Below are 22,853 nucleotides of genomic sequence, written 5' to 3'. Positions count from 1 at the left end.
AATCAAAATAAGAAAATTTACTACACATTCCTATGTAAAAGTAAGGTTATCTGAGTTAAATCCCCTTATACATGTATGTCAAACTTGAAAAAAATAGAATCGTGCAATTTTTAAAAACTGTCCTAGTAACAAGATAAAACACATAATTTTCTTCATTGCTATGAAAAGTCTTCACAAATGAATTGCATTCCTATCTCAAAATAAGCATATTATATGAAAAATCTAGACAGATGGTGGTAAACACCCAATATATCTTAAGGAGGTCACAGTTTGGTGAAGGGAATGGGTGTGGCCACATACTCTTTTGTATCAGCTTTTAAAAATATAAAGGAGAGGATTTTAACCATGAACTACAGAATCAATCACAAATACATTGTAAATCTGTACACTTGATTTTCATTATCAGTACATTTATTGTTATAGACTGAGTTGTCCTTCCTCTTTTTATTTGTATAGATTCTTCAGTCATGTTTATTGCATGGGACTGCTTAACACATAAGTTTTGTTGACAAAAAAGAAATTGTGGGCCTTGCAAAAATTGCTCATATTATTTTCAGCTTAAAAGGTGATCTACATGAAAAATCTCATGGGAGCCTCACTTAAACAGATATATGTCTGCTGTCTTACTGCTGATTATCCCACCTCCACCTTGGACAAAGGGAAAATCTGTTTTATTGATGCTGTGTAGGGGGCACAGAAATGTTCCTTTCACAAGCATTGAACACAAGTCTATTCATTAATCAAATATCAATACTATCAACATTCAAATATCAATAATATTCATTATCATTTTTAGTTTTTATTTTATCTACCACACAGTGACATATTGATAAGGACTGAAAATGACTACACCACCATTGAACTGAACTTCCTTATGTTGGATATGATGTAGGAAATATTACAGGATATATGCACTAAACAAACGATTATAGGCAGAAATGTTATTTCTGTAAGATCCATGTGTATGTTTTACAGAATTCTCACACTGTTACATGACAGTTTGATATGCATATAAAAATACCATAAAATCTCACTGGTAGTTTTAAACAAAAACTCTTTACGACTCATAGACACTTTTTGAGAATACATGTAACTAAATGTGGTGTATTTAATAGGCTGCCTTTTTGGGCTTTTTATAGCTTACTATACAGTTTGGGTTTTTTTCATTGATGAAGTCCGAAAGATGACCTATAGTTGCTTATATCTACCTCATTTGTGCACTGGTGAATATTTGTCTCATTGGCATTCATATGACATCTTATTATTAAACAGTACTGTGGATTCATTTATTTTCGTGGGTACCAATTTTCATGAATTATTGAAAAATTGTATGTTTAGGGATATTTGATTTTTATAAAAGTCTGCTGACTAGCCTATGGAAAATTTGTACTTCATTGAACACGTAAATTCGTGGTTCATCTATACATCTATACGTCCGAAATCAACGATTATTGGTAGGCCACAACTATTAATGAATCCACAGTATTTTATTGGGTTATTATGAAACATAGTTTGACTTTTCTTGACTCGGTATTTATAAACATTCTGATATGACTTCACAATTTCTTATAGAAACATAAACATAGTCCTCTATTTAAAAAGATTTCAGCTTATCTGTTGATGACTTGTATAATAAGTCTTTGACCTCAGCAACCTGCAGGATACAGCAATCCAAACTTTGAAATAAACTACAGAAAACAGGTTTATGAAATGAAAGAGAACGGTGTATTAATTCTGATGCAAAATATTGCTGAAAAGAACAGCCATGTTTGTTACTGTTTTTCACCTTATTGTCACAATCAAGAGTAAAGCTTCACTAATCACCAAAGTTCATGACCAGTCACCCATGACAATACATTTTACAGCTAGAAATAAAGATAATGTTTATTATATTTAACAACTTTTATCTCCTGCGAATTCAAATTCATCAATGACAGCCTTATATTTCAGAAGGTAAAAGACCTAGATGCTTCATACCTTGCATACAGATACCTTATGATACAAGGGATCAGTTTGTCATTACATTGTCCTTCGACCTAAATTTCATGGTTCAGAGATTGTCTAAAACTATACAGATTTTTGTCACTTGAATCTCACTTTTTAGTAAAAGAATAACTATATTTGGTATATGGGATCCTTGCAAGGTCTAACTTGTCTGCCAGACAAGGTTGGTCTGACCTTGAGGCTTGACTTCATTTCACGGATCAGTGATCAAGGTTAAGTTTTCATGGTAAGGTCTTTCTCAGATATTATAAGCCACAGGTTAACTATTTTTGGAAAACGAAATGATTGTAAGGTGTATTTGTCCATCTAGCAGAGTTCATCTGACCTTGACCTCATTTACATGGATCATTGATAATGTTAAATTTATGTGATACTTGTAGTAAAACCTTTATCTCAAAGACTTTCATCATAAATTCAATCATTATCAGTAAAGCAGGCAAGATATTTATTTGTGTGTATTTTTGTTAAAGTTTAATTAGAGCTGTCATCTGATCTTTATTGTACTTTTCCCTTTATGGCACGAGCAACCCAAAGAATACAGATTTCCAAAGTTCCATTTAAACGAAAATGAAATTGAATTGAAAATATAATCTAACCAACTTCAGAAGACAGGACTATTGAATGAAGTTTAAAAATATTTTTAAATACAAAGTAGTAGTTTCATAGTTCATTAACCATACTAATTTTACTACTTTACAATTTCTTAGGACTGAATCTTTTCACACGTACAATAAAATCATGACAATACAATACAATAAGGTTTAACTAAAAACGTAAGCTCTTTTAAAAAACATCAAGAACTTTCATAAATACCTGTTTGAAATCTTTTGGAGTATTTAAGTTGTAATTTTCTTTTTAAATTTTTTTTTTTTTTTTACATTTTACAATTTTGATTGAAAATCAGAAAATCATGTGTGCTCACAATTCTTTGGACTATAAAGGAGAATTCAAATAATTAAAAGAAAAAAATATATAGGTATGACATATTAGTATGAGAATTAGTGAGATTTGAATGAAAATAGCAAAGGAAGAGTAAACTTCTCTCTCAGTAGTATAAAAGGGAGTTTGTTGAGGCTTTACTATTTAGCTCACCTGCGAGTGAGTCTTTCTCATCACTTGGCGTCTACCTTTAATGATGATTTTACCCATTTTAGTGTTTATGCTTATTATCTGGTAAACTATAATAGATAGAAAGAGACTTTAAAAAGCAAAACTGAACAGCAAGAAAAGATCTACAAATAAGTCAATATGGCCAATATCGTCAGTTGACTCCTTATTGGAGTTCTTGATCTTTAATGACAATTTTTTCCAAGTTTTTGTGGTTTTGCTTATTATCTTGAAAACTATAAAAGATATATAGACACTTTAAAAAGATAAAAATATCAACAAGACAAGATCTACTAATAAGTCAAATTTTGCTGAAATCATTATATTTATTGCTGAAGATGCACATAGGCCTAGGTGAGTGACACAGACTCTTTAGAGCCTCTAGTTTAATATGAATCTGGAATTTTCTTATATTCTGTTTTTTGTTTTGTGTTAATTATATGCATAAGATATTGTCTTTGTCATTGTTGTATGTTGTGTTATGGTCGTTTGGTAATTGTTTTAAAATTAAACTCTAATAAAACAGATGATTGCATTGGCATTAGTTGAGTGAAAATTAATTGAGTCCGTTTAATTAAACCGCTGTTCACATTATTTTGCTCTATAAAAATTATTGATCATTTTGAAGTCCCATAATTGTGCACTTTTACGTGTAATAAAAGGATAATGTGTATTTTATCATGTTAAGAATGATTTATTGATGTAAAAACAGATTACAAAATTTACCTAGGAAACATATAATGTTCATAGAAATGTGTTGGTATTTTTATCTTGATCTATTGTTACGCAACAAATGCTGGAATCTATTACATCAGTTCAAATTGAACATCCTGATTTTCCAAGATTTGCAGAGAAGGCTCTGTTATATTTATTGAATTTTAAGGAATTTTGGCCACATGCATTGGTTTTGACCCCCCCCCCCCCCCCCCCCCCTCAACCTTTAGTTTGAATTTCCCAATTACTCAAAAGCCCCAATCCTTCAATCCATTTGAAGGGAAATCACTATTCATTGGTGGGCATATATCCTAGCATAGATGTTTGTATGTAAAATAAAATTGAGAATGGAAATGGGGAATGTGTCAAATGTTTACAAGATACAATTTTCCATCTGATTCATACCATTGCCCAGGTAAATCATACAGGGTTCTGTTCACACAATACAATTTTTAATTAGATGAACCAAACGATGTCCGATTTTACGATTTTTGTCCAATTGACATTACAGGTAAAAAATCCTATGGAAATCAGATCGAAAAACTTATAGTGTAATCACACATCAAGATATATAGAATTCTGATTAATGATTTCTGTGAAATATTATTACTTAAAAACTCTTTTAAATCATATAAATGAACAACTAATCTGGTTGGGCATGAAGTATTTAGTGTCATTTGTGACAACAAATAAATCTTGTTATTAATGAGGTTACAACCTTATACAGAAAACAAAACAAAGACAAAAATAGGAAGAACACTTATCACCAGCCTTCTGCATTCCATACCAATTCAATAAAGTGAGTTTTCAGGAACATTGTATCTGTAACATGATTTACAGATTGTTGTTTTACTGACATTTATTGGAGATAGTTTTCAAAAAAGCTTTTTTTTAATGAAAAATCTGCAGAAATCTTAAAAAAAAGAAAATATTATAGAATGGTTTTTGTCGAGCCTGCGACTTTTGTCGCAGAAAGCTCGACATAGGGATAGTGATCCGGCGGCGGCGGCAGCGTTAGCTAACTTCTTAAAAGCTTTATATTTTAGAAGGTGGAAGAGCTGGATGCTTCATACTTTGTATATGGATGCCTCATGTTACGAAGTTTCCGTCAGTCACATGTCCAATGTCCTTGACCTCATTTTCATGGTTCAGTGACTACTTGAAAAAAAAGTTAAGATTTTTTGTAATGTTAAATTCTCTCTTATTATACGACCGCAAAAAAATTTTGTGGTCGTATATTGGTATGACGTTGGCGTCGTCGTCGTCGTCGTCGGCGTCGTCGTCCGGCGTCGTAGTCCGAATACATATTGGTTTTCGCACTCTAACTTTAGTTTAAGTGAATGGATCTTTTTGAAATTTGACCATAAGGTTAAATACCACAAAAGGAAGGTTGGGATTGATTTTGGGGGTTATGGTACCAACAGTTAAGGAATTAGGGGCCAAAAAGGGGCCAAAAATGAGCATTTTCTAGTTTCCAGACAATAACTATGGAACGGTGTATGGATCTCTCTGAAATTATACTACAAGTTTCCATACCACAAAGGGATGGTTAGGATTTGCTTTGGGGGGTTATGGCTCAAACCGTTTAGGAATTAGGGGCAAAAAAGGGGGAAAAACAAGGTTGTCCTGGTTAATGGACAAATACTTTAGTACAAAACATAATTTAAAGCAGTGTAAGGGAGATAAATCAAATACATCATTGAAATTATCTCCCTTACACTGCTTTTAAATTATGTATAAAGTAATGGTTAATGAACAATAAAGATAATCTAAAACAGTGTAAGGGAGGTAATCCAAATACAACGTTTTGGTTACTTCCCTTACACTGCTTTTAAATTATGTTTAAAGAAATGCATATTTATAAAGGAAGACCAGTAAAAATATCTGCAAATGTTTTCATCTTTTTTTTTTACAAAAAAATCCATATGAAAAATTTGACACTATATTTTTATTAATTCTATTATAAAATAGATTAAGTTAGCACTATGGTAAATTTAAATGGGTAATTATGGTTGCCAACTCCATTGGAAATTTGAATTGAGATTATGACCATATCTTGAGGGAAAGAATTTTTTTGGGGGAAAAAGGGGGGGGGGGGATAAAAAGAAATTGTGGGGGGCCAATTTTTTCTCATTTCAGATTTCAGAAATTAAAAAGAATTATTCTTCAAATATTATTTTTTTTTCAAATTTCAAATATTGAAAAATTTCAAGAAGTAATCTTTAATTGCACAGTATGGCGCATTAGATTTGTAAAATCTTTGATCACATTTATTTATTTGTTATGCCGAATCTAACAGTGTATTTAGATTTTTAATTTTGGGTCCAGTTTTCAAATTGGTCTACATTAATGTCCAAAGGGTCCAAAATTAAACTTTGTTTGATTTTAGCAAAAATTGAATATATGAGGTTCTTTGATATGCTGAATCTAAACATGTATTTAGATTTTTGATTTTTGGCCCAGTTTTCAAGTTGGTCCAAATTGGGGTCCAAAATTAAACTTTGTTTGATTTCAACAAAAATTGAATATATGGGGTTCTTTGATATGCTGAATCTAACCATGTATTTAGATTTTTTATTTGTGGACCCCGTTATCTAATTGGTTCATATTGAGGTCAAAAGGGTCCAAAATTAAACTTTGTTTGATTTCATCTAAAATTGAATTATTGGGGTTCTTTGATATTCCAAATCTAACCGTGTATTTAGGTTTTTAATTTTGGGTCCTGTTTTTTAAATTGGTCTACATTGAGGTCCAAAGGGTCCAAAATTAAACTTAGTTTGATTTTAACAAAAATTGAATTCTTGGGGTTCTTTGATTTGCTGAATCTAAACATGTGTTTAGATTTTTGATTATGGGCCCAGTTTTCAAGTTGGTCCAAGATAGGGTCCAGTATTTAAACTTTGTTTGATTTCAACAAAAATTGAATATATGGGGTTCTTTGATATGCTGAATCTAAACATGTATTTAGATTTTTGATTATGGGCCCAGTTTTCAAGTTGGTCCAAATTGGGGTCCAAAATTAAACTTTGTTTGATTTCAACAAAAATTGAATATATGAGGTTCTTTGATATGCTGAATCTAACCATGTATTTAGATTTTTTATTTGTAGGCCCCGCTATCAAATTGGTTCATATTGAGGTCAAAAGGGTCCAAAATTAAACTTTGTTTGATTTCATCGAAAATTGAATTATTGGGGTTCTTTGATATGCCAAATCTAACCGTGTTTTTAGATTTTTAATTTGGGTCCCGTTTTATAAATTGGTCTTCATTGAGGTCCAAAGGGTCCAAAATTAAACTTAGTTTGATTTTAACAAAAATTGAATTCTTGGGGTTCTTTGATATGCTGAATCTAAACATGTGTTTAGATTTTTGATTATGGGCCCAGTTTTCAAGTTGGTCCAAGTTGGGGTCCAAAATTAAACTTTTTTTGATTTCAACAAAAATTGAATATATGGGGTTCTTTGATATGCTGAATCTAACCATGAATTTAGAATTTTTATTTGTGGGCCCCGCTATCAAATTGGTTCATATTGAGGTCAAAAGGGTCCAAAATTAAACTTTGTTTGATTTCATCAAAAATTGAATGATTGGGGTTCTTTGATATTCCAAATCTAACCGTGTATTTAGATTTTTAATTTTAAGTCCTGTTTTTTAAATTGGTCTACATTAAGGTCCAAAGGGTCCAAAATTAAACTTAGTTTGATTTTAGCAAAAATTGAATTCTTGGGGTTCTTTGATATGCTGAATCTAAACATGTGTTTAGATTTTTGATTATGGGCCCAGTTTTCAAGTTTGTCCAAGTTGGGGTCCAAAATTAAACTTTGTTTGATTTTAACAAAAATTGAATATATGGGGTTCTTTGATATGCTGAATCTAACCATGTATTTTGATTTTGGACATTGGACCATAATAGGTAAATTAAAAAAATTCAAGTTCTTAGACCACATTCTTTCTGTGTCAGAAACCTATGCTGTGTCAAATATTTAATAACAATCCAAATTCAGAGCTGTATCAAGCTTGAATGTTGTGTCCATACTTGCCCCAACTGTTCAGGGTTCGACCTCTGCGGTCGTATCAAGCTGCGCCCCAGCGAAGCATTTTATTATAAGTAATAGGATAACTATATTTGGTATGTGCGTACCTTGCAAGGTCCTCATGCCCGTCAGACAGTTTTCACTTGACCTCGACCTCATTTCATGGATCAGTGAACAAGGTTAAGTTTTGGTGGTCAAGTCCATATCTCAGATACTATAAGCAATAGGTCTAGTATATTCGGTGTATGGAAGGACTGTAAGGTGTACATGTCCAACTGGCAGGTGTCATCTGACCTTGACCTCATTTTCATGGTTCAGTGGATATAGTTAAGTTTTTGTGTTTTGGTCTGTTTTTCTTATACTGTATGCAATAGGTCTACTATATTTGGTGTATGGAATGATTGTAAGGTGTACATGTCTAGCTGGCAGGTGTCATCTGACCTTGACCTCATTTTCATGGTTCAGTGGTCAAAGTTAAGTTTTTGAGTTTTGGTCTTTTTTTCTAATACTATATGCAATAGGTCTACTATATTTGGTGTATGGAATGATTGTAAGGTTTACATGTCTAGCTGGCAGTTGTCATCTGACCTTGACCTCATTTTCATGGTTCAGTGGTCAAAGTTAAGTTTTTGAGTTTTGGTCTTTTTTTCTAATACTATATGCAATAGTTCAACTATATTTGGTGTATGGAAATATTTTATGATCTATATGTCAGTCACACAGGTTTTATTTGACCTTGACCTCATTTTCAAGGTTCATTGATCAGTGTTAAGTTATTGTGTTTTGGTCTGTTTTTCTTAAACTATAAGCAATAGGTAAACTATATTTGTTGTATGGAAGAATTGTTAGCTGTACATGCCTGCCTAGCATGGTTCATCTGACCTTGACCTCATTTTCATGGTTCATTGGTCAATGTTTAGTTTACTTGGTTAATGTTAAGTTTATGTGACAGTTGTAATAAAGCTTTATATTTAGGACTATCAACATAATATCAATGATTAGTAAAGAAGGCGAGACATTTCAGCGTGTGCACTCTTGTTGTTTTTATTGATATTTCTTCTTAAAATACTGGAACAGTTGGTTAATTTGCTGTAATATGTAGTTCAATTGTCTCCCCTGAAGGACATAGTATTTCACAAGTTATGTCTCCCCTAGCAAGAAAACATGATTTATTTTGATAATGTTATTGATAAATGGTGAGGATGACAATGTACAAAATATCATCATATGATGTCACGTTAAAACCTGAACATCAAATTATAAACATCGTTTGAGTCTTAAAAAGGGTTTTTCACAAATTAGCTGAAAATATGATCAGCAGTATTACCATAAGAGATATTTGACTCACTTTAAATCCTTTTGCAAATGGAAAACTTGTAGCAAAAAATGTTCTGCTGTTTTTTTTTTTGCAGATGAGCTTCAGTTGTAAAATAACAAAATATATTATTCCTTATGTAGTTTACTGAATGGTTCCTGACACTTCTATTTTGTAAATTGCTGAATAATCATTTCTTATTTTTTAACTGCACTTTAAAAGATAACCATTAACAGTAGCTGTTAGTACAATGTAATTAGAGGTAAAATAATGTGTCTACCAGAAACTAAGGAGGAAACACTAATTTTAAATATATATTCGGTAATTAAATGAGAACTGAGTAAGGTGACAATCGCTGCAGCAATAAATCACATATCTGTTAAGCAGAGTTAAAACTGTTGGAAGGAAAGTAAAAGATGTTATCTTTAGATTTCCCTCTAAGCTAGAAAACTAATCAGCAGCATGAATGATTTAGTCTCCAATCAAATTATATATATATTTTATTTCTTCACTCCAGAAAAGATCAATTTAGCTGCTGCAATACATTTTTAATCGATGGATAGGAAAAGACATGAATTGTGATGATAGATACCGGATGTTTTATACATGCTAGAAGCTGATGACTCTGGCAGCTGGTGACCAATTCACAAATATCACATTGAAGGATATTAAATATTAAATACTTTTTGTATATGAATTGATCATTTTTGAGTAAAATGTAACAATGGATTAAACTTTTTTTAAGGTAGTATTATGAGAGGAAAAAGACAGGAAGAAAAGGAGAGCAAGATTTGGTCAGATTACATAGGCTCCACATTATATGTTTTATCTGATCCTGACATTGTGGATTAGCATCACATTATATATTTTATCTGATCCTGACATTGTGGATTGGCTCCACATTATATGTTTTAGCTGATCCTGACATTGTGGATTGGCTCCACATTATAGATATATATACCTGATCCTGACATCGTGGATTGGCTCCACATTATATGTTTTACCTGATCCTGACATTGTGGATCATCTCCACATTATATGTTTTACCTGATCCTGACATTGTGGATTGGCTTCACGTTATATGTTTTATCTGATCCTAACATTGTGGATTGGCTCCACATTATATGTTTTATCTGATCCTGACATTGTGGATCAGCATCACATTATATATTTTATCTGATCCTGACATTGTGGATTGGCTCCACATTATATGTTTTGCCTGATCCTGACATTGTGGATCATCTCCACGTTATATGTTTTACCTGATCCTGACATTGTGGATCAGCTTCATGTTATATGTTTTATCTGATCCTGACATTGTGGATTGGCTCCACATTATATGTTTTACCAGATCCTGACATTGTGGATCGTCTCCACATTATATGTTTTACCTGATCCTGACATTGTGGATCATCTCCACATTGTAAGTTTCATCTGATCCTGACATTGTGGATTGGCTCCACATTATATGTTTTACCAGATCCTGACATTGTGGATTGTCTCCACATTATATGTTTTACCAGATCCTGACATTATGGATCGTCTCCACATTATATGTTTTACCCCATCCTGACATTGTGGATCGGCTCCACATTATATATATACCTGATCCTGACATTGTGGATCGGCTCCACATTATATTTGTTATCTGATCCTGACATTGTGGATCGGCTCCACATTATATGTTTTACCTGATCCTGACATTGTGGATCGTCTCCACGTTGTATGTTTTATCTAATCCTGACATTGTGGATTGACTCCACATTATATGTTTTACCAGATCCTGACATTGTGAATCGTCTCCACATTATATATGTTATCTGATCCTGACATGGTTGATTGTCTCCACAATATATAGTTTACCAGATCATGACATTGTGGATCGGCTCCACATTATATGTTTTATCTGATCCTCACATTGTGGATTGGCTCCACATTATATGTTTTACCTGTTTCTGTGACATTGTGGATTGGCTTCACATTACATGTTTTATCTGATCCTGACATTGTGGATCGGCTCCACATTATGTTTTACCTGTTTCTGACATTGTGGATCGGCTCCACATTATATGTTTTACCTGTTTCTGACATTGTGGATCGGCTCCACATTATATGTTTTACCTGATCCTGAAATAGCAAAATGTAGAACTTGCCTGAATAGTTTAGGATTTTGCCTGTTTTTTTATCGAGTTGATCTGTTAGTCTATGAAAGTTACTTTGAGTAAGATAAGTGCAAGACACTGTGATAATCTATATGAAACTTGTCTGTTTGTAGGTAGGAATAATACCAATTTTGTTCAGTTGTTCTTGATGACTTAAGACTAATCTAATCATCTAATGATGACACACATGTAATTTGAATTTAAATGCTCAGACAGTTAATTTTACCAAATCTGTAACTTCAGCAGCACCTATGATGATTGAATTACATACATATAAAGGGATTTTAATTTAGATACAAGATAATCTTTGTAATAAGGTATTATGATGTAATATCACAGTTTCATATGGAGGGAGTAATTAAAAACTAAGGGGGCATTTAAATGCAAGAAGTTGAAAAAAATCCCAACAAAATACATCATGACCTAAAAGAAAAATGAAAAAAAGACAAATAAGTCCAGGAAATACTTCACGGAAAGTTAGAGATTGCATAACACAAACACAACTTAACCCCCTCGGGTGAACTCCGTTCCTCACTATGAGATTGCATAACACAAACACCACTTAACCCCCTCGGGTGAACTCTGATCCTCACTAAGCGATTGCATAACACAAACACAACTTAACCCCCTCGGGTGAACTCCGTTCCTCACTATGAGATTGCATAACACATTCACCACTTAACCCCCTCGGGTGAACTCTGATCCTCACTAAGCGATTGCATAACACAAACACCGCTTAACCCCCTCGGGTGAAATCCGATCCTCACTAAGTAAGAAGTGCCATATAACTTTTGTTGTTTCAATATTTTTATGAATTACACACAGATGGACTATTGAATTGATATCAAATTTAATCATGCTATAATTTTTATACGACCGAAAAAAATTTTGCGGTCGTATATTGGTATGACGTTGTCGTCATCGTCGTTCCGAAGACACATTGGTTTTAGTTAACTTTAGTTTAAGTGAATGGATCTCTATGAAATTTTACCATAAGGTTCAATACCACAAAAGGAAGGTTGGGATTGATTTTGGGGGTTATGGTACCAACAGTTAAGGCAAAAAGGGGCAAAAAATAAGCATTTTTGTAACTTCCAGACAATAACTTGTCTGTTAGTGTATGGATCTCTCTGACATTGTACCACAAGGTTCCTTATCACTAAGGGAATGCTGGGATTGATTTTGGGGGTAATTGTCTCAAAATTTTAGGAATTAGAGGCCAAAAAAGGGGCAAAAAACAAGCATTTTTCTAGTTTCATGACAATAACTTGTGTGTTAGTGTATGGATCTTTCTGAAATTGTACTACAAGGTTACATATCACAAAGGGAAAGCTGGAATTGAGTTTGGGGGTAATTGCCCAAAACGTTTAGGAAAAAGGGGCCAAAAATAAGCATTTTTCTAGTTTCCAGACAATAACTTGTGTTCAAGTGTATGGATCTCTCTGAAATTGTACTGTAAGGTACCATACCACAAAGGGAAGGCTGGGATTGATTTTGGGGGTAATTGCCTCAAAATTTTAGGAATTAGGAGCCAAAAAGGGGCAAAAAACAAGCATTTTTCTAGTTTCAGGACAATAACTTGTGTGTAAGTGTATGGATCTTTATTAAATTGTACTACAAGGTTCCATATCACAAAGGGAAAGCTTGGTTTGAGTTTGGGGGTAATTGCCGTAAACGTTTAGGAATTTGGGGCCAAAAAGGGGCCAAAAAACAAGTATTTTTCTAGTTTCCAGACAATAACTTGTGTTCAAGTGTATGGATCTCTCTGAAATTGTACTGCAAGGTACCATACCTCAAAGGGAAGGCTGGGATTGAGTTTGGGGGTGATGAATCATAAGGGGGTTCAACAAATTTGGGGGAGGGATTTTTTTTTTTCATTTTTTTCTTTAAAATTTTCCATTTTAAGTTGGTTATTTCTGATATATATATAAAAGCAAATAATAATGATATGGTTTGAATAGGTAAATTTAAAATTTTTAAGTTCTTAGACCACATTCATTCTGTGTCAGAAACCTATGCTGTGTCAAATATTTAATCACAATCCAAATTCAGAGCTGTATCAAGCTTGAATATTGTGTTCATACTTGCCCCAACTGTTTAGGGTTCGACCTCTGCGGTCGCATCAAGCTGCGCCCAGCAGAGCATTTTATTGGACTTTGTATTTTTTCCATCAGAAATTACATTTTATATTAGCAGATTTTTTTTCGAGATTAAAAATTTGAACAAACAAGGGAAACACATTAAACATTGGCAATATTCCCAATATAATGGTTTGTCCATTATAATTCTCCAAGACATTTAGATCATTGCAGGTATTGTATTAGTCTCACTAGCTGGCTAATTATAGCTGATTATACCATTTTTTGTCCATTTAAAACTTGCTTGCTGTGATTTATGTCATGTTTGTGTCAAGTTGTGTTTTTAAGTTGAAGAAACTTGCCTGAATTTAGAGTTTTTATACGACCGTAAAAAATTTTTGCGGTCGTATATTGGTATGATGTTGGCGTCGTCGTCGTCGTCCGAAGACACATTGGTTTTCACACAATAACTTTAGTTTAAGTGAATGGAAGGTTGGGATTGATTTTGGGGGTTATGGTACCTACAGTTAAGGAATTAGGGGCCATAAAGGGGCCAAAAATAAGCATTTTTGTCGAGCCTGCGACTTTTGTCGCAGAAAGCTCGACATAGGGATAGTGATCTGGTGGCGACAGCGGCGGCTGCAGCGGCGTTAGCTAACTTCTTAAAAGCTTTATATTTTAGAAGGTGGAAGACCTGGATGCTTAATACTTTGTATATAGATGCCTCATGTTACGAAGTTTCCGTCAGTCACATGTCCAATGTCCTTGACCTCATTTTCATGGTTCAGTGACTACTTGAAAAAAAAGTTCAGATTTTTTGGAATGTTAAATTCTCTCTTATTATAAGTAATAGGATAACTATATTTGATATGTGCGTACCTTGCAAGGTCCTCATGCCCGTCAGACAGTTTTCACTTGACCTCGACCTCATTTCATGGATCAGTGAACAAGGTTTAGTTTTCGTGGTCAAGTCCATATCTGAGATACTATAAGCAATAGGTCTACTATATTTGGTGTATGTAATGATAGTAAGATGTACATGTCCAACTGGCATGTGTCATCTGACCTTGACCTCATTTTCATGGTTCAGTGGTCATAGTTTAGTTTTTGTGTTTTGGTCTGTTTTTCTAATACTGTATGCAATAGGTCAACTGTATTTGGTGTATGGAAATATTTTACGATGTTCATGTCAGTCTGGCAAGTTTTATTTGACCTTGACCTCATTTTCACTGTTCATTGCTCAATGTTAAGTTTTTGTGTTTTGGTCTGTTTTTCTAATACTGTATGCAGTAGGTCAACTATATTTGGTGTATGGAAATATTTTACGATGTACATGTCAGTCTGGCATGTTTTATTTGACCTTGACCTCATTTTCAAGGTTCATTGCTAAATGTTAAGTTTTTGTGTTTTGGTCTGTTTTCCTAATACTGTATGCAGTAGGTCAACTATATTTGGTGTATGGAAATATTTAATGATGTACATGTCAGTCTGGCAGGTTTTATTTGACCTTGACCTCATGTTCATGGTTCATTGCTTATGTTAAGTTTTTGTGTTTTGGTCTGTTTTACTTACACTTTAAGCAATAGATCAACTATATTTGGTGTATGGAATGATTTTAAGGTGTATATGTCTGTCTGGCAGGTATCATCTGACCTTCACCTCATTTTCATGGTTGATTGGTCAATGTTCAGTTTTCCTGGTTAACTTTTTTTCTTAGATACCTTAAGCAATAGGTCAACTATATTTGGAATGATTTTAATGTGTACATGTCTGTCTGGCAGGGTTCAAATGACCTTGACTTCATTTTCATGGTTCATTGGTCAATATAGAATTTCCATGGTTTGGTCTGTTTCTTTTATACTATAAGCAATAGGTCATCTATATTCTGTGTATGGAGGGATTGTAATAAAGGTGTATTTGTATTTCTGGCTTGGTTTATCTGACCTTGACCTCATTTTCTTGGATCATAAATGTTAATGTGATACTTGTAGTAAAACTTTATATGTAGGACTATCAACATAAAATAAATGGTCAGTATAATAGGTGAGACATTTCAGTGTGTGCACTCTTGTTCTAGTTTCCAGACAATAACTCGTGGAACCGTGTATGGATCTCTCTAAATTATACCACAAGTTTCCATACCACAAAGGGATGGTTAGGATTTGCTTTGGGGGGTTATGGCTCAAACCGTTTAGGAATTAGGAGCCAAAAAGGGGCAAAAAACAAGCATTTTTCTAGTTTCAGGACAATAACTTGTGTGTAAGTGTATGGATCTTTATTAAATTGTACTACAAGGTTCCATATCACAAAGGGAAAGCTTGGTTTGAGTTTGGGGGTAATTGCCGTAAACGTTTAGGAATTTGGGGCCAAAAAGGGGCCAAAAAACAAGCATTTTTCTAGTTTCCAGACAATAACTTGTGTTCAAGTGTATGGATCTCTCTGAAATTGTACTGCAAGGTACCATACCTCAAAGGGAAGGCTGGGATTGAGTTTGGGGGTGATGAATCATAAGGGGGTTCAACAACTTTGGGGGAGGGATTTTTTTTTTTCATTTTTTTCTTTAAAATTTTCCATTTTAAGTTGGTTATTTCTGATATATATATAAAAGCAAATAATAATGATATGGTTTGAATAGGTAAATTTAAAATTTTTAAGTTCTTAGACCACATTCATTCTGTGTCAGAAACCTATGCTGTGTCAAATATTTAATCACAATCCAAATTCAGAGCTGTATCAAGCTTGAATATTGTGTTCATACTTGCCCCAACTGTTTAGGGTTCGACCTCTGCGGTCACATCAAGCTGCGCCCAGCAGAGCATTTTATTGGACTTTGTATTTTTTCCATCAGAAATTACATTTTATATTAGCAGATTTTTTTTCGAGATTAAAAATTTGAACAAACAAGGGAAACACATTAAACATTGGCAATATTCCCAATATAATGGTTTGTCCATTATAATTCTCCAAGACATTTAGATCATTGCAGGTATTGTATTAGTCTCACTAGCTGGCTAATTATAGCTGATTATACCATTTTTTGTCCATTTAAAACTTGCTTGCTGTGATTTATGTCATGTTTGTGTCAAGTTGTGTTTTTAAGTTGAAGAAACTTGCCTGAATTTAGAGTTTTTATACGACCGTAAAAAATTTTTGCGGTCGTATATTGGTATGATGTTGGCGTCGTCGTCGTCGTCCGAAGACACATTGGTTTTCACACAATAACTTTAGTTTAAGTGAATGGAAGGTTGGGATTGATTTTGGGGTTATGGTACCTACAGTTAAGGAATTAGGGGCCATAAAGGGGCCAAAAATAAGCATTTTTGTCGAGCCTGCGACTTTTGTCGCAGAAAGCTCGACATAGGGATAGTGATCTGGTGGCGACGGCGGCGGCTGCAGCGGCGTTAGCTAACTTCTTAAAAGCTTTATATTTTAGAAGGTGGAAGACCTGGATGCTTAATACTTTGTATATAGATGCCTCATGTTACGAAGTTTCCGTCAGTCACATGTCCAATGTCCTTGACCTCATTTTCATGGTTCAGTGACTACTTGAAAAAAAAGTTCAGATTTTTTGGAATGTTAAATTCTCTCTTATTATAAGTAATAGGATAACTATATTTGATATGTGCGTACCTTGCAAGGTCCTCATGCCCGTCAGACAGTTTTCACTTGACCTCGACCTCATTTCATGGATCAGTGAACAAGGTTTAGTTTTCGTGGTCAAGTCCATATCTGAGATACTATAAGCAATAGGTCTACTATATTTGGTGTATGTAATGATAGTAAGATGTACATGTCCAACTGGCATGTGTCATCTGACCTTGACCTCATTTTCATGGTTCAGTGGTCATAGTTTAGTTTTTGTGTTTTGGTCTGTTTTTCTAATACTGTATGCAATAGGTCAACTGTATTTGGTGTATGGAAATATTTTACGATGTTCATGTCAGTCTGGCAAGTTTTATTTGACCTTGACCTCATTTTCACTGTTCATTGCTCAATGTTAAGTTTTTGTGTTTTGGTCTGTTTTTCTAATACTGTATGCAGTAGGTCAACTATATTTGGTGTATGGAAATATTTTACGATGTACATGTCAGTCTGGCATGTTTTATTTGACCTTGACCTCATTTTCAAGGTTCATTGCTAAATGTTAAGTTTTTGTGTTTTGGTCTGTTTTCCTAATACTGTATGCAGTAGGTCAACTATATTTGGTGTATGGAAATATTTAATGATGTACATGTCAGTCTGGCAGGTTTTATTTGACCTTGACCTCATGTTCATGGTTCATTGCTTATGTTAAGTTTTTGTGTTTTGGTCTGTTTTACTTACACTTTAAGCAATAGATCAACTATATTTGGTGTATGGAATGATTTTAAGGTGTATATGTCTGTCTGGCCGGTATCATCTGACCTTCACCTCATTTTCATGGTTGATTGGTCAATGTTCAGTTTTCCTGGTTAACTTTTTTTCTTAGATACCTTAAGCAATAGGTCAACTATATTTGGAATGATTTTAATGTGTACATGTCTGTCTGGCAGGGTTCAAATGACCTTGACTTCATTTTCATGGTTCATTGGTCAATATAGAATTTCCATGGTTTGGTCTGTTTCTTTTATACTATAAGCAATAGGTCATCTATATTCTGTGTATGGAGGGATTGTAATAAAGGTGTATTTGTATTTCTGGCTTGGTTTATCTGACCTTGACCTCATTTTCTTGGATCATAAATGTTAATGTGATACTTGTAGTAAAACTTTATATGTAGGACTATCAACATAAAATAAATGGTCAGTATAATAGGTGAGACATTTCAGTGTGTGCACTCTTGTTCTAGTTTCCAGACAATAACTCGTGGAACCGTGTATGGATCTCTCTAAATTATACCACAAGTTTCCATACCACAAAGGGATGGTTAGGATTTGCTTTGGGGGGTTATGGCTCAAACCGTTTAGGAATTAGGGGCAAAAAAGGGGGAAAAACAAGGATGTCCTGGTTAAAGGACAAATACTGTAGTACAAAACATAATTTAAAGCAGTGTAAGGGAGGTAATTCAAATACATCATTTGAATTACCTCCCTTACATTGCTTTAAAAATTATGTATAAAGTAATGGTTAATGAACAGTTAAGACAATTTAAAAGCAGTGTAAGGGAGGTAATCCAAATACAACGTTTTGATGACCTCCCCTTAACTGCTTTTAAATTATGTTTAAAGAAATGCATATTTATAAAGGAAGACCAGTAAAAATATCTGCAAATGTTGCATCTTTTTTTTTTTACAAAAAAATCCATATGAAAGATTTGACACCATATTTTAAATTCTATTATAAAATAGATTAAGTTAGCACTATGGTAAATTTAAATGGGTAATTATGGTTGCAAACTCCTTTTGAAATTTGAATTGAGGTTATGACCATATCTAGAGGGAAAGAATTTTTTGGGGGAAAAAAGGGGGGGGGGGGTAAAAAGAAATTGTGGGGGGGGGGTCAATTTTTTTTCTCATTTCAGATTTCAGAAATTAAAAAGAAAAATTCATTAAATATTATTTTTTTTTGCAAAAAAAAAGGGTGGGGGGTCAATTCGCAACAGCAAAGTGTATTGCACAAAAGCAAAAAATTGAATATAAATTCAAATCATATAACCAATTCTAAGTTCTTTGACTACAGTTATTCTGTGTCAGAAACCTTTTATGTGTCAAATATTTAATATCAATCCAAATTCAGACCTGTATCAAGCGCGAATATTGCGTCCATTTTTGCCCCAACTGTTCAGGGTTGGACCTCTGCGGTCGTATCCAGCTGCGCTCGGCGAAGCAATTTATTGTCAATTATATTAAACCTTGTCTGTTTTAGATTAGGAATATGACAGTTGGGGTCAGGTTAGCTTGGGATTCAACCCTTGCCTGTATAAAGTAAGGAATATGATAGTTGGGGTCAGGTTAGTCTTGGAGTCAACCCTTGCCTGTATAAAGTAAGGAATATGACAGTTGGGGTCAGGTTAGTGTTGGAGTCAACCCTTGCCTGTATAAAGTAAGGAAGATGACAGTTGGGGTCAGGTTAGTCTGGGAGTCAACCCTTGCCTGTATAAAGTAAGGAATATGATAGTTTTTGTCAAGTTGTTCTTGTAGTTTAAATGATTGTTTTCCTGTGTTTTTTTGCTTAACTCTAAATTAGATTTTTGAGGTACCCCCATTTGACTGTTCTAAAATTGGTTATTTTCTTTCTAGTTTGAGTATGTTGAGACTAGCCCTCTCAGGTCAACAGTCAGGAAAAGAAGTATGTGCTCCCAAATTTTGATTAGAATTTTGTATGTACATGTATTATCCCAATACAAAAATTTCATCATTTCATTTGTTCAGAGCATTTCCATAATAGACCTCGTTAAGCAGTGTTCTGAATATAAGTTGGTCACATACTGTCATGTCATATGAAAGTCTCACATTGTAACATGTAAAGAAATATGAGATTTTACAGTTGCAATATGTTGTTGATATGGGCTCTGAGCATGGATAATGGTATGAAACATAAAAAATGATTGATAATAATATTCAGAGGTTATGGATAAAATTAAAAATAAATGTATAAATTATTTTAGGAAAAAAATGAAGAACTTTAATTTTGTCAGCATTTTGGTATTGTAATAAAGAATATAAACCAAACAGTTGAAGATTGTAACATGAGCACAAAGTGGTCATCAGCAGAATACAGTCTTTATGATTAGACTGATATTAGTCTTTAAGGGTGGCTATATATTCTGCCATCATTTCATGTCTTTTGAAAGAAGATTGCTATAATCTCAGGTTCACTGTGTAAATGTGTTTCATTCTCAGCAAATTTTATGAACTCAGGTGCAGCTTTTAATACATCTCTAAGAATCCCCAATTAATAACATGAAATGGGTTATCAGTTACTAATGTACCCATTGAATGTTAGTACCTTTTAGTATCTTTGGAAACCGCTGATGTTTCTATATATTTTTTTTTTATGTTTTCATCAATTTAACTGTTACCTATTGAACTGTAAAAAAACTCACAATTTTTTTGGCATATTTTTATATACATTTACAAGATTATCACCTACTTGTAATTTGTACATAAATATTTGATCTAATCACTATCCCAAGTATTTGACCTTATGGTCAGTGTACAGTAATTATTGAGATTGATCAGTGCTGTCAGAAGGAACATATGATGTACATTATATTGTAGGTGGAACATTTACATCATGTAACATACCATAATATCTTCTTCACAAATTGTCATCAAATATCTTCTTTTAATAAATACATGTATTACCCAGGATTACTTGTCTTATTTTTGCTCTTCATTCAACTGACTGCAAACCTTTAATAAAGCCATTGCTCAAACATTAGAAAAATTGCATGCACAATTTTAAAGAAATATATTTGATGAGTTTTACGGCCCCAACTTTAAAAATATATTTTGTTTAGATAAGTAGGAACTGTCTCTGTTTTGTTCAGTCACTATCAGTAAATAACAAGAAAATGGGGCTAAGTTTTCCTTAGAGTAAAATTAGTTCAAAATTTCTCTGATTTACAGCCATAAAGGGACACTACATTCAGTTATTTTGTGACATTTCACACATGCAAATTACTAAATGATGATGGTTTGACTCAAACATGCTCAAATAAGGCTGTTAGTTTTTTTCTCTGTTGTATTGGTTCACATTTTTTTAACCAAGGCCTTTTATAGATGACCATATAGTGAGAGTTCATCTAATCCTTGCCATTTGGTCTTAGGTTGATCATAAATTGCCTCATTGTCAATTATACCCCATCTCCTTTTTAGCTCACCTGGCCCAAAGGGCCAAGTGAGCTTTTCTCATCACTTGTCGTCCGTCGTCGTTAGCTTTTTACAAAAATCTTCTCCTCTGAAACCACTGGGCCAAATTTAACCAAACTTGGCCACAATCATCATTAGGGTATCTAGTTTAAAAAATGTGTCCGTTGACCCCGCCAACCAACCAAGATGGCCGCCATGGCTACAAATAGAACATAGGGGTAAAATGTAGATTTTGGCTTATATCTCTGAAACCAAAGCATTTAGAGTAAATCTGACATAGGGTAAAACTGATTATCAGGTCAAGATCTATCTGCACTAAATTTTTAGACAAATCTGACAACCCGTTGTTGGGTTGCTGCCCCTGAGTTGGTAATTTTAAGGAAATTTTGCAGTTTTTAGCTCTCCTGGCCCAAAGGGCCAAGTGAGCTTTTCTCATCACTTGGCGTCCATCGTCCGTCGTCTTCGTCATCGTTAACTTTTACAAAAATCTTCTCCTCTGAAACTACTTGGCCAAATTAAACCAAACTTGGCCACAATCATCATTGGGGTATCTAGTTTAAAAAATGTGTCCGGTGACCCGGCCAACCAACCAAGATGGCCGCCATGGCTAAAAATAGAACATAGGGGTAAAATGTAGATTTTGGCTTATATCTCTGAAACCAAAGCATTTAGAGCAAATCTGACACAGGGTAAAATTGTTTATCAGGTCAAGATCTATCTGCCCTGAAATTTTCAGATGAATCTGACAACCCGTTGTTGGGTTGCTGCCCCTGAATTGGTAATTTTAAGGAAATTTTGCTGTTTTTGGTTATTATCTTGAATATTATTATAGATAGAGATAAACTGTTAACAGCAATAATGTTCAGCAAAGTAAGATCTACAAATAAGTCAACGTGACTAAAATGGTCAGTTGACCCCTTAAGGAGTTATTGCCCTTTATAGTCAATTTTTAACCATTTTTCGTAAATTTTTGTAATCTTTTACAAAAATATTCTCCTCTGAAACTACTAAGACAAATTTAACCAAACTTGTCCACAATCATCATTAGGGTATCTAGTTTAAAAAATGTGTCGATGAAACCCGCCTGTGAACCAAGATGGCCGACATGGCTAAAAAATAGTACATTGGGTAAAATGCAGTTTTTGGCTCATATCTCTGAAACCAAAGCATTTAGAGCAAATCTGACAAGGATACAATTGTTCATTAGGTCAAGATCTATCTGCCCTGAAATTTTCAGACCAATCAGGCACACGTTGTTGGGTTGCTGCCCCTGAATTGGTAATACTAAGAAAATTTTGCAGCTTTTGGTTATTATCTTGAATATTATTATAGATAAGAGATAAACTGTAAACAGCAATAATGTACAGCAAAGTAAGATCTACAAATAAGTCAACGTGACCAAAATTGTCAATTGATCCCTTAAGGAGTTATTGCCCTTTATAGTCAATTTTTTACAATTTTCATAAATTTTGTAAATTTTTGTAAATTTTTACAAAATATTTTCCACTGTAACTACTGGGCCAAGTTCATTATAGATAGAGATAATTGTAAGCAGCAAGAATGTTCAGTAAAGTAAGATCTACAAACACATCACCATCACCAAAACACAATTTTGTCATGAATCCATCTGTGTCCTTTGTTTAATA

The 22,853-nt window shown here is 33.7% G+C and overlaps 1 protein-coding gene across 2 annotated transcripts in view; it reads left to right on the top strand.

The window, feature by feature from the left end:
• LOC127708607 (calcium-dependent protein kinase C-like) overlaps positions 1 to 22,853 on the top strand; it is a 142,869-nt gene that overhangs the window by 1,208 nt on the left and 118,808 nt on the right. The window lies entirely within an intron of this gene.

Source organism: Mytilus californianus, unplaced genomic scaffold, assembly GCF_021869535.1.
Source record: "Mytilus californianus isolate M0D057914Y unplaced genomic scaffold, xbMytCali1.0.p SCAF_7, whole genome shotgun sequence".
Taxonomy (NCBI): Eukaryota; Metazoa; Mollusca; class Bivalvia; order Mytilida; family Mytilidae; genus Mytilus; species Mytilus californianus.
The sequence above is the reverse complement of the archived record's forward strand: the minus strand, read 5'-3'. Positions and strand labels throughout refer to the sequence as shown.